This window comes from Pezoporus wallicus, unplaced genomic scaffold (assembly GCF_028554395.1).
Source record: "Pezoporus wallicus isolate ANWC-B61680 ecotype Strahan unplaced genomic scaffold, APGP_CSIRO_Pwel_v1 scaffold_6445, whole genome shotgun sequence".
Classification (NCBI taxonomy): Eukaryota; Metazoa; Chordata; class Aves; order Psittaciformes; family Psittacidae; genus Pezoporus; species Pezoporus wallicus.
This window is the reverse complement of record NW_026641753.1, coordinates 5,630,043-5,642,212: the sequence shown is the minus strand read 5'-3', so window position 1 is coordinate 5,642,212 and position 12,170 is coordinate 5,630,043.

The window sequence follows — 12,170 nt, the reverse complement described above, 5'->3', positions numbered from 1 at the left end:
CATAAAAGAGCTATTGCAGACTGTTCCCACAAAATCTCCTGCTGCTACTACGTTTCAAGAGACAGAAAATGGAGAAGAATTAACTTCAGAGAACAACAACACTGTTTTCTGGAATAAAAAGGAAGGGGATTCTTAGTTCTTTTAAGTGTGAACTTCACTCTGCTGTTTCAGGGCAGTGTTAGTCATGTTACTTCAAATCTAATTTTGTGTTTCTGTTCCTGGAGCATAGTCACATGCACCATTTTGCTACTTAATTTTTTCCTGAAATGGCTGGGATGGATAAGATAAGGTTACTCATAAGATCATGTTCTGAGCCAACCTTACAGACCACACAGAATTTTGTACAGAAAACTACAACAATGTAAACCCAACATCATTACTCTGTGTAACCTCACTGCCACGGCAAAGGTTTTCTTTTGTTCAAAACTGGCTGGTTTATCTTATTCTAAATTTCTGAGCTGTACACAGCCTTTCACACATTCAATGTGAAGGTGAAAACCAGGATCTCACAAACGATCCTACCGTGCCTCTGCTCAAACAACAGGGAGATCTATAATGGTGGCAACCAGCAAAGGGTTAGAGAAAAATCCTAAAATGTCAGAGAGACATCTCCACTGACAGATAAATTTTCCATTGCAGCTTTTGGAACCCCTTTGCTTTCAAGGAGCGCCAAGCCATGGGATCGCTGTAGCCTGTCCAGTTGAAAGAAGTTAGTCTGTATTTTACCCTCTTGTCACTGTATTACTTAACTGTCAAAAGATACTGAGCGGCCACTGAACTTAATTTTAGCAAATCCACAGAAGGTGAAAAACCCTGTGTATTCTATCCTTTCTATGTCATATGTTGTCAAGAATCCCCAGAGTTAGAAATGCATTTGTTATACTTTCAGAAATGAAATCTTTTGGACTGTTTAGCTGTTATCAGCTTTAGTGCCAGCAAATTTTTTCCCCTTGGTGATTTTAATAGTCATAAAATTAACATTAATGACTCCATACCCACTGAATTTCTATTACTGTTTGGATTCATTACATCTATAACATATTCAGCTCCTCAGTCATTTTTTCAATCTCATTGGTATGGTGTAACATTTTTCCAGTAAATTGAATAGCTACCTAATCTCTCTTTGATCATTTTATAGTAAACTATGAAGTTTATTTCCAGAAAGCAGATTGTTAACTGTGAAAACCCTTAAATTATTTTATCTCTGGGAAACTATTTTTAATGCTGATTTAGTTGTCAGGTCTTATTTTTATATGATAGTTTTAAATAAGCTTTTCAACAGGTTTCCAAGCATGCGCCCCTACCTCATGTGGCTTTTGAACTAAAAATATGATGGTTGGTTTGTTTCCTGATGTTTTTCCTGGAGTACAGGCGATGCTGTATGTTCAGGAATAATGCTTCTCACTGACTTCTTATTCCGTTCCTGTTGCAAGGGCGTCTCCCTCACCCAGTTATGTTTGACTCTGGCAAACAATGGGGAAGGTGGAAAGAAAAAGCCATCTGAGACAAAATGTACACAGTGGTTCTTTGTGTGTGGGGCTGAGAAAAGATGAGGGTACTGCAATGAAAGGCTGATGAGAAGAATATGCCACAGAGGTGCTGTAGAATGCTGAAGTGTGATTCTCTTTGTTAAAGAGACTACTTGGCTCAGCAAGAGTAAGCTTTGTATTCTTTATTCCAGAGTTGGAAGAGTTGTTTTTTTTTCTCTTAAAAAGCAAAAAAAAAAGTAGTGGAGGATGGAATAGGACTACATTTTATTGATAGTTTACATTAACCAAACCTATCCATGATAACCATTTCAGTGCATCCAAGGCTGGGTGCAGGTTTTCCAGCTGTCTTGCTGTTGCAAAATATTGTTCCTCTGTGAACACATTTCCTCCTCACATTCCCTTTTTCCATTAAATCAACTTTGCTGCTTCTTTGTACATCTGTACAACAGCTCTTCAGACTGGGGCAACTAACGGTTGGTACATGCTAACCCTCAGCAAGTCTGTGTATAGGAAAGTGAAATGTACAGGTGCATCTCTAGCATTTTGAATGCTCATTTACTATGAGTGATTACCGCAATGCTGCTATCCTAATTTATATACTGATAGGCTGTAGCTATGCTAATAAATCAGAGGCATGGAACAGACTGTTCTCACTATCAAGCTCACTGAACTTCCAGAACAAATTCAAAAAAGTCAGAATATCTCCTGGGAATAGTCCCTGGTCTGGGCTAAATTCTGATATCAGATTTATTTATAACTCTACCAGAACTATTTTAGCAATTTCATAGTATAGGCAATTGAATTTCAGTCCCAGTAATTGTTTATTCCTTTGAGCTGTTAAATTTAATACTGTATGTGTAGCCCTTGGGTCTATGTGTGTGGAACCTTTCCTGTGGCAACCATTCCCAGGAGTGAAGTGTCTTTATACATGAGTCCAACAGCACAGTGGTTGTATGGATAGCAGATGTGATAAAAATGACTGAAAGGCTACAGCAATTTAAATAACTCTTACAGGTCCTGAAAATCTTGTTGATGGAACTCTAAAACAGTTTGAAGTACTTTAGTGAATCCTACAGTTATAACTTAATAGAACTGTGGAAATATTTAGAGACTGTAGAGGAACTAGTGTGTGTTCAGTGAGTGCAGGCTGGTTTGCTGTGGCAGGAATGTCTTTTGTCTTACTTCACAGTTCCTTTACAATACAGAATCTTCGAGTACTCCTCACAGTGAAATGCACTGGGCAAGACTGTGCGTAGGAAAAAGAATGAAAAATTAATACTAAGTGACTGGGAATATTTTGTGATTATTTCTTCGTGTATTAAAAAATGTTTTAATAACAGAAAAAAAAAGGGATTTTAATATTTCCACTCAAAACTACATAACAAATATTCAGCAGCACTTCTGCCAGCAATGAAGGTGTTGTCATTCTTTGTTATAGGGTATCAGGATATCTTTTAAGCAATTTTCTGTGATGATCTGGAATAGTTCAGGTGTTGCCAACATTTTCGGTGTTAAGGTGATATACTGGAACAATTGGCTGTGGGTGCTTGTAGCAATATTTCTTGCAGCCCTCTTTTGGTTTCATTTTCTAATATACCTGGAACAGTTGGTCCTTTTCTTCTCCACTCTTAGCCATCCTATCCATGTCTTAATGTGCAGTGCCATTCACTGGTAAAGCAAGCTGGTAAATTTGGGCAAAGTCCCAAACACTTACGGCATGGTGCCCTTTCTAAATGTGAATAAATCTGAAACATACTCTCTTGGAACAGAAGCCACTGCTGACTGTCTCTGTCCCATCTACTAAAATGTTAATACAGTTTGGTTGTCCTTCCTTTTTATGCACAAGCATGTAAATTCTTTCTTCCTACATCTCTTGTTGCAATTCATGGTTTTGCTTTCACCAAGCCTGCTTCTATCAGCATTCATCTCAGTGTCATGTGTTAATTCCACACGCTAACCTTTTCTGCAGCTTGCTCTGTAACACATTTCCAAATAGGCAATACTTTGGTATTGCACATGGGCAGGAGCAACAGGCTAAAGTTTCCTCAGCTGTGCATGGTTCTTGACTGATTGTACCCTAATGCTTGGCTTTGCATTTAGTTCTCTGTTGAATCCTTTTGGAGGTCATCTGAAGTTTTATTGAGGTTATAACACACTCCTTAAGAGGAGGCAGACTTTGCTGCCACAGACAGTGAAATAAGTAGGATCTGTCTGCTTGCCTTCTTTTGGCTAAGAGCATGATAAGACTGATTTTCTTGCTGCAATTCAGTACTGATAGTCAAGAAAAAGGGAGAATGTTGTGGACCAGAAATCTCCATTAATTAGGCTGGAGGATGTATCACAGTAATACCAGTATCAGTATCACTCTTTGTATCAAGCAATTTCAAAGACTGAGATTGTGTTCTGAGAGCAGTAAGGGATATATGCAGGCCTATTTTGTAATACCTTGGTATTAAGATTTTAACCATGCTTGTTATTTGTGAATGTGCTGAGAAGATGATTAATTGGTAGATTAAAAAGAACTCTTTGATCTTGGAGCATCTAATGCCTGCTGTCCCTGGAGACTGATACTGAAACAACTAACTTCTGTAAAAGTGCACCTAACACCAGACTTCCCTTATCTTTACGTGGGCCCTTTCATTAATTGAAGCGGAAAGAAATCAAATGGTTGTAATTCAGAGCCCAAAGACCCTCAGAGGTCATAACAAGTAGCAAAGCAGTACCATGCTACAGGAAGGCTTCAGTTGTCTGCTCACCTCACTTAAACCCTGGCACAGACATAGAAATGGATTGAAACAGATGAACTCAGTAGTGAGAGTTGTCTCTATGCAGGGCAGGCATGTAAGGCACTAACACTGAAGTATGCAGCCAGCCAGCCTGGGGTTTTGAGAGGAATCTACCAGAATGATGTTTGTGAGTTCTGGTTTTAATGCAGTTGGCAGTATCCTCTCTTACAAGTCGAAAATTGCTACTCAGTTACCCATGTGTGGATGAATGTTGAACAGAAAAGACTCTGCACCTGGATACATTGTATCTGACAGTAAATGCAGCTGGATACATTGATCTGACAGTGGGGCTAAAGCAAATCTAGTGCTGGTAAGATGCATTAGCATGGGAATTCGAGGTGTCTGTTTCATTCATAGTTTGTACAAGTTGACAGTCAGTGTAGCTTTGGTCCTGAAATACGGGAGAGAGCTGAAAGAGAGAAGGTGATGTCACGGGTTTCATTTTCCTCTGCAAGAATGGTAACATCTGTCCAAGTTTTGATGCACAGCTGGGTGAAGTACAGCTTTCCATTGCCACAGCTGTTTGCTTAGTGAACGTGAGCTAGAGCCTTCAGTCTCTTAGCATGCTATGAACTCATGCCTTCACTAGAAGGAGACTTGAGATTTCTAAATGACTCTTTCCTAGGCTTCCTGTTGCCAGCCGGAACTTCACTTACTTTTATCATCAGAATGGTCTAATCTCAATAAGGGGTTTGTACCACTCTGCTGTGTTAAATTTTAATGGACTGGAGGGGAGGGTGGCATGGCAGCGTGTGTGTGTGTGTGTGTTTGTTAAAATGTGAATGCTCTCTAGAGCATGCTCTAAAACATGCCCTTTAAACAGACAGCTTACGTAGTTCTGCATATGTATCTTATTTGCGTTTGGAACATTTGTGAACATACAGAAAAATCAAATACAGAAGGGTAAGGCCAGTGAAGCATTTTGCCAGATTAATAGCGCATTTAAGCTTTAGCCTCTTCCTGTAATGGCAAGGTGTAGTTGGCATTTGTAGGTTCATCTCCAGGCACATCACTTGTGCTTCTTGCACTGTAGATGCTTCTGGCATATCTGGCAGCTCAGTCACTGACATTTTGGTGAAAACTCTAAAGCTCCCTCTCAGAGCTCTTCCTGAAGAGATCTGGCTGAGATGTGAGAGCTAATGACTGGAGATGGGCAGGAAGCTAGATCAGATGAGATAATAGTCTTTTCTGACCTTAAAATCTTGCAGTAAAAATAACAACAATAAATCAAAATACCTCAAAGTTTCAAGTATGACTATTACAGACTAAAATTTACTTTGCTTGCTGCCACGCTGATGTTTAGTTTTAAAAGCTTACTTGGTTAATTCATAATGCTCAAAGGATTGCATATTATGAATGCTAAGTCTTACAGGTTCTGAAGACAACATAAAACTTTTCTGAATCCTAGACTTTAACTGCAGTGCTTATACCCCTGCGGTTTTGATGTTCTGAGTATTACTTCGATCACCTTTTTATATAAAGTCTGTAAATCAGCATTTAAAAATAGTTTTTGCTTAGAACATTATCTCCTGTGGCTGACTGCTTGTGCACACTGATATTACTTCTTCATCATGGAAGTGGTCATTGGGGTGACCATCTACATAATCAGGACATTAATTTTGTATCATAATGTTTAAATCAGGTGAGAATGAGTACATGCATTTTCAAATACATGCATTTTCAAAAACTAAGTTGTGAAATAAAACTACTTTTTTTTCTGCCTTTACTGGCTACATTGCTGCTTTTTCATGTACAAAAGGCATAGGATCTTCTGTTTGCCTTTGGTCTTGCTATAAGTGATGTGCTCTCTATTTTTTATTTCTCATTGTTTATGCTCTGTCTTGCAGATTCAGCAAAGATGGGCAACTGAGACTTGAAGTTGAAATAGAAAGCAATCATTATTTAGTTTTTTAACACTGAACCTTCCTGTCTTATTGATCTATAGCTCATTGATTGATTGAAATAGATCACATGCCTCCCACATCAAAAGCTGAGCTGTTGCTACCTGCTCTGGGGACAACTGTGTCCTGTTCAGGAAAGCCGTTATTGGAACAAGCTGGGATGAGTTATCACATGCATTTATTGAACATTCCAGAATGAAGGATGAAATTTTTGCCCCAGTGAAGTCAGTAGGAGTTTTAAAATAAATTTCAGTGGGGTTGTGTGTTCATAGAGGCTTCCCATTTCCAAACCCCTGGACATTCAATGTCCTCATGCTATTGCTCTAGTATAAAGAAGAACTATTCAGGCCCATATGAGACAGAAAACACAGGTTTAAGCTGCCCAAAAGATCATTTCTATCAATTAGAATCTCTTCAACATTTATTAGGAATTAGGTCATGTTGTAGCTTGGGAGGTTAAAATTAGTTTGTCACATCTTCCATGTAGGAGCACCTCCTGCTGGACTGCCCAGCAAAAGATCAGAATACAGATGTCTTCAGAATGCCAAGACTTGGATTTAATACTCACAGAGTATTAACCCAGGACAGATAAAGATGTTTCCAAACTGAAGTTACGAGGATTTTTGTGCTTCATGGACTCCCAGGCATTCCTAGGATCTCATTAGAAATGTGTTAATAATTAATATAAATCACCCAAACCTGGATTAATAGACTGAACATTCCTTTCTGTCAGAAACACAAGCTATCTTTATAGTAGCAATCTTACCTGCTTAAGAAGCTATTTTGTTTTTTAATGGGGTTTAACCAATATCCACAGGTGAAAATTTCCAAAAGGACTTGGAAGAAGGCAAAGAACCAACTGTGTAGTTGTAGTAGTTCCATACTGTGTGTAGAAATGTGAGTAAATACATCTGTATACAGCCATACATTTATGATGTACACTTCCTGTATTTAGCTTTGGAAAATGCAGAAGCACAATCTCCTCCATTCACATGTAGCATACTAAGCATCATTTGAGCAGTAGCTAACACTATCACACTAATAACAAAGCAATATTTGAAGAAAATCTGTTCACTTGATTTTCATTTCATTCCAAGGTGTATGCATATATAGTGGGTATCTCAGGATTCATCTTTCACACCTGTTTGCAGTACTGTTATATCAAGGAAGGATTGCAAACAGGCTGTATAATCCTCATTGCTGTGATATTATTATGCCTGTACAGAGAAAAGCTTCGGAGCACATGAAACGATGTTTTCTGGGCCCTATGGTTCCCCTGCATAGCTTTATCATTATTCCTCTCAAATATTACATTTTATGCTGCTACTTTCTGACACTGAGATTGTTATCTGGGTGAAATCAGCCCACATCCTCCTAAGGGTTAAGGAGAGGGCAAATGTGTTAGCTTAAAAGATGTGCAGTGTCAGTGCAAGCATGGAAAGCAAAGTCAGTAGGTGCAAATCACTTGTAAAGTATAAAACTCAATGCATGAGAATAGTAATGAAACATTATTTACAAAATATTAGAAATACAGATTAATTCTTTCTGTCACCTTGGTTTAAATTCTAATGAATGTACACCAAGACAAAATGGCACTTTTCCAGAAACCCATCCTGTCATGTGTTCACCCTCAAGTCTTTCACAATGATTATCTCAAGGTCCAGACTGGTGACTGTGTCAGGCAGAGCAAGCAAAACGACAGAGACTTCCTCTATTGTTCTCTGGAAATTGCTGTGGCCTCTGCAATGTCATTTGCTCTTTCCCTTCCACTTGAACTCTCAGTTCCTTCGCCAGCACTCTGTAGCCATGTCCCATCTTCAGTAAGGGGAAGCTATGATAATGAGGGGACAGATGGGATCTTCTTCATGAACTCTAATCTCTTTCACTTTCATTGGTGACAGGTGGTGGAATGAATTCAGTGCTAATGGGAGCTCCTGAACTACCGGGTAAAATTTAAATCCCTGGCAGAGGAAAATTATCATGTGGTGAAAGTACCAGACTTTGGTTCAGGTGCTCTTCTGAAGACTTCTCTTTGATTTGTGGCATGACACTTAATCTTCTGTGCTTCATCCATAAAGTGGGGATAATATTGCCTTCTTTTCTTAGTCCAAGAGAGGGTGATGATTCACACAGGCTAGAAAGGAAAAGACATACAAAATTATAGCTTGAATTTCAAAAGGCTCATATTAATGCACTGTGCAGAGTATCTGGAGCAATATTGAATGAATTATTATTGTTTTCACGTCCTATGAGCCATCATTTCTTTTCAGCCCTTGAGCATCCCAAGTTTCTGATACAAAGTTTACTCTGAGCAAACACCTCTCAGAATTGCTTTTATTTCAGATTGAAGGAGAGAAACGGGAATAAATGTATTAAGGAACTAATAGAAGATCAACATGAGAGAGAAGGCAGAAACCATTCTCTTTATCTCAGCCATTTTGAGCAGCTGTTTTGTCCTGTGTGGAAGCAGAGAACATGGGACTGCATTATTTAAACAGATGCAAATGAAACAGAGAATCAGGTGGCCCGCTTACACCTCCAGAACCAAGAAACCAGTATTTTAGCACAAATCTCCATCTCTCTCTGGGGCAGCACTGTATCACTCTTTCTCATAAAGAACTGTCTGCTGTTCATGTGTGAACTCCTGTCTTCTTTCCTTGTCAGCCAGGTGAGGTGGGGTCTGCAAAGGGAGGAGGTGTCATTAGGAGTGCAGGGGGGCACAGGCTGATGACCCAGACCTCCCTGCCTCTAAGATGTGTGAGTGCAAGAGAAACAGGTTTGGCAGATGGCTGCTTCCTCAGTCGTGCAACAGGGTAACTTCACAACTCCACTGGAGAGGTCCCTCAGAAGAAATAGCTTATTCCTTCATGTAGAAAGTATACTGTCTTCCCCCTTCCACCCCAGTTTCCCCAGAAATGCCCTAGTTAGTAGAATTTCTTCATCCATTTAATCCAAATATTTTTTGTCCTGTTTCCTTTCACATGAAACCTGGGATCTTATGTCTCAATGTTTTCAGATGTTGGGACTGAATGGTTTGTATGCTCTTGGATATTGAAATTACTTTTCTTTCTTTCATGATAACCCTTCCATTATCATTTGCTTTCAACTACTCTCTAAAAAAACCCTTTCACTTCAGTGCTGAGAGAACTTGCTAAATGTCATAAAATTATTTGTGAATTTCTAGTGAATTTTCTTGAGGAGAAGAGAGCAGTAAGGGTCAGAAGAATGCTGATAATACATGACTCGTCTGTATAAGGCTTTTATAACAAAACTTGGAATCCAGTCAAAAATAGATTGCAGATAATACTCTTATTCCATGAAGTACAAAGTTAAAAAGGGGTTAGTGCTCTTGTAATCCAGCTTACTTGTGAAATTTAGGAGTATTATAAACTCTGAACAGTTTGTGACAGATGTGACATTTCAGTGGCCCTGGCACTTTCAGAATAAACTTTGCTAAAAGCCACAACGGCAGGTTTTATTTTGTGTCTCTTCCTTTCTGATACTGGGTGGAAATACACAGATATTTTTTTCTCTTTAGAAGTTTTGTCTCTGATCATCATTCAAGGACCTTTGAAACCTTATATGTAAGACCGAATTAACCAAGACTATAATTAGGAAAATCAAACATTGCTTATTATAAAAATGAGTCTTTTTCAGTTCATTTTCTTAGCATGTGCTCTCATGCAGTGGTTATGCCTTGTGCAGAATGTGGGTGCCAGGGGAAGTGACCACAAGCTGCACAAAGAACAAGTGGTATTTTCTGTTTTGTTACATCCTTCCGTTATGTAGGTTGTGATATGATGTATTAATAAAAGGAAGATGATCTCCTACCTGTAGGTAACAGGCTTTAGCCAAGGACTATGCAGTTCAAGTCGGAGGAAGCTCTGTAGTATCACAGATGGACAGAGAAAGATGCAAAATGGCTTTTGCATAACTACATGGATAGGAGGGTGCAGATGACTGTTTTCTCTTACCGTGCCCATATTTAGCTGAGAACTCTGCATGGTGGTTGTTCCCTTCTCACCTTAGCTTCTTAACAGTCTCTATTTCATCTTTATTGCTATATTTTTGATAACAAAAAGGATTTTCCTGATCTGTGGGGAGTTTAGCTGCAACATTAGTTTATTAAAGCTAGAAAAATGTGAGTTTTTCTTCTTTTTATTAAACTTCTGTAGAATGGTTCTTGTCCTTGCTACTCTAAGTCTGTGTAGTGTCACATGCTATTTCATCTAGTAACTCTTCATCAGCCTTGTACACACCAGCTCATTTTTAACTGCAAGCAAACCTTGTATCTGCAGTGAAGAGGATCACTTCTGCATATGCTTTAGCTCAACAAGAGAGTATACAAGAGAATAAATACATCTTAAGTATATAAATTTTTTTTTTTTTTTTTTTTGGCAACAGGTTTGCTGGGAAATTGCAGCATTCTGAAGCTGGTGAGGAATTTCTCCCCATGTTCATGTTATAAAAGTGGTGCTTGGGCAAAATGCACTTACATGAGAGAGGGCTTTTTCTTTGAGTACAGGCTTTCTGGTTTCGTCAGGGTCTGGGTTACTCAGTGCTGAGTGCAACACTTCTTACTGTGATCCAAACAGATACGCTGCTAGGAAGCTTTTATGTTGCAGTGTTCAAATAACAGGTCACTTCTCACTGAATGTTTCTAGCCCTAATTTTAATTAAAAATCTACACAAGATTTTCTTTTCTATTATTTTTTCTGCTTCAGGCATTTGTTTGTTGTAAGAAAGATAAAAGATGAAGGATTTCAGATAGCCTCTCTTTTTGGAACAGCTTGTAAATCACTCTGTAAACTTACTTATGTTTAATGCTTTCTGATGGCAATAGCTTCAGCTGTGTAGACAGATTAGTTTTGTTTTCCCCCAGTTTTCCTCCTGTGGATCTCGGCACTTTGTCACTTGGTTAAGAATACTTACCAAGCTCATGAAGAGCAGGCAGGAGCTGCAGGAAAGCTGGTTGTGTATCAGCTGGTAGGCAAAGTGCTTGTATGAACATCCTTGTCCCCAGCTGCCTGGCTCAGCCAGTATTGCCTGTGTGAGGTAGACGGAGGAATGAGAACTGCAGCTCCCCTTCTCACACTGTTCTTGGGTGCTGTTGTGCAGACCCACCACTGTCAGCCATTGAGGCTTAGCTCTGCAGACGGAGTGGGGAAGCTGTAGTGGAGACTTGGGTCCTGCCAGCCTGGTTGAGGAGGTGGTGAACACTTGCAGCCATCTTAAAATGTTGCTGATAAATCTGCCCATGTTCTCCAAGCAGATCTGTGAGCAACCCATGAAACAGCATTGCTGAAATAGTCTAAGAAATGAGTCTGTTCTAAGTCTGTTCTAGGAACGTAATCACACAAGATCGCTGATACGCTGCAAGGTCTGCTTCTTGACGTAGGTGTGTCTATGTGGTAGTCAGACAAAACCCCAAAATGTTATACTTTGTGAAGAACACAGCTGGCCTATCATCCAAAATGGCCATTTTAATTCATTCTAATGAATATTATGCATGAAGAAATTTTGGATATAAATGAACACATTTTATGTCCTTATAAAGTTAGTGTTACATTTGTTCTTAAAGCTTGAAAAACTTGTTTGTTTAATGTGGCATTGTTAGTTAAAAAAGCAAGCTAATAACTAATGATAGCTTTTAATGCAATAGCAAGCATCTTAGTTTTCAGGAACAGATAAAATACTACAGATGAATGCTACCTACCTATTAATTTCTGGTTTAATATACACCAGGTTCTTGTTACCACAGTTATGTCCCCCTTCCTATTCATTTCCATTTGAAGTTGCAGTATTCCAATCCACTATGCTCGCTTGCTGTGTCATTAGCCTGGAACAGCAGAATGTACTCTGTCCCTGGGAAGGACTCTATCTGTGGTGGGTTTACACTGAAAAATGAGAGAAAATATAGCAAAGTATGGTAAGGACAGCCTGTCATATATTTCTGTACCAGAAAAAAAAACAAACAAAACACCTCTGCAAAA